The 1666-nt window shown below is 38.6% G+C and overlaps 1 pseudogene; it reads left to right on the forward strand.

Moving 5' to 3' along the window:
* Positions 1-403: 403 nt before the first annotated feature.
* LOC102410322 lies at positions 404-716 on the forward strand (annotated as a pseudogene).
* Positions 717-1666: the final 950 nt, after the last annotated feature.

Consider the following 1666-nt stretch of genomic DNA (forward strand, 5'->3'; position numbering starts at 1 on the left):
TTGCCGGCGGACAACCAGTAATTTATGTTATTACCAGAAGTTCTACAGAATATGAAAGCAAATATGGAAACCGAGGACCACAGTGACCTGTGATCTGTGCTTGAAAAGCACAGGGTGGCGGACCAACACGGCACCCTCTGCTGGTGATAGCTGATAATGTCAGTTTCATTATCTAGCATCACAACTGTTGCATTGTATTGGTTACAAAGATTCACTAGGCTTGACCTAGAATGCTGGGAGGAGCCATGAAACGCATCTCTTGAAGGAAAGGAGGTCAAAGAATGTGTGGAAAGGTTTTCAAATGGCCATAGGGGTGTGTCCTTGGGCTTAGAGAGTGGGACATTGCGCTTGCGGCTTGAAGCAGGAACCTCTCAGCCGTTTGAGGAGAAGGAACGATTTAAAAATGGGTGACGCTGAGAAGGACAAGATTTCTGTTCAGAAGTGTGCCCCGTGCTATATTGTGGAAAAGGGAGGCAAGCACAAGACTGGGCCAAATCTCCATGGTCTGTTTGGGTAAAAGACAGGTCAAGCTGCTGGATTCTCTTACACAAATCCCAACAAGAACAGAGGCATCACCTGGGGAGAGGATACACTGATGGATTACTTGAAGAATCACAAGAAGTGCATTCCCGAAACAAAAGTGATGTTCACTGGGATTAAGAAGAAGGGAGAAAGGGAAGACGATAACTTATCTCAAAAAAGCTATTAATGAGTAATAGTGGTCCACTGCCTTATTTATTACAAAACAGAAATATCTCATGACTTTTTATATGTACCATATTTAAATTGATCTCATACACTAGAATTCAGATCGTGAATGACTGATGGAATATTTCTGTTGGACAGTCTTGATTTAAATAAGATTGGCTTGTGGCTTAATGAACATGGTCAACTTTTTGAATTTTGATAGTAATTCCAGTTCAACAAGGACTATCACTGTTTTCCTTTTCTAAAGAGATGATTGAACCTGAATCAGAAATGTCAGGCTTTTTAGGAAGATGATGAATGCCTTCTCAGACCCTACAGGAGATTGGTTTTATGCTCAGATTTCTATAACTGGTGTGTGTGTGTGTGTGTGTGTGTGTGTGTGTGTATATATATATTTAAATACTGAGAAGGTCCCTTCACTGTCTCACAGACCAGCACGAGAGTCACCTGTGTTTCAAGTTGTGCTCATTAGCCTATCCATGCAAGGGCTAAAGACACACCAACAGTGTCCACTGTATCTTTTTGGTCTTAACTATGCCAATTTAATTATAATTCTTTATCTAAAATACTGCCATACGGCCTTTTACTTAATGAAAGGCATTTTAGTATGGTTTATGTATAGCATCAAATAAAGAATATTTGGCACCTCACATTTTATAGATGATCTTTAAGGTCAGATGCTTTTAAAATTCACTGTGACAAGATCTGATAGCAAACTTTGCTTTTGCATTCTTCATGACGTCAGACTAAGTTATAATTCAGGATTGTCTTTTAAACAGGAATTCAGAAACACAACTGTAGAACTACTTATATGTGTGTGATTGGTAATGATGCTTTTGCCAGCTCATTAGAAAAGTTAAAGTAGAGGAGTTATATCATTAGCATAGATTTGTAAACTATCCTATCATAGGGCTTAAGAATTAAAAACAAAGTCAGAGATTAAAAAAATTTAAGAAAT

This window comes from Bubalus bubalis, chromosome X, assembly GCF_019923935.1.
Source record: "Bubalus bubalis isolate 160015118507 breed Murrah chromosome X, NDDB_SH_1, whole genome shotgun sequence".
NCBI classification, from domain to species: Eukaryota; Metazoa; Chordata; class Mammalia; order Artiodactyla; family Bovidae; genus Bubalus; species Bubalus bubalis.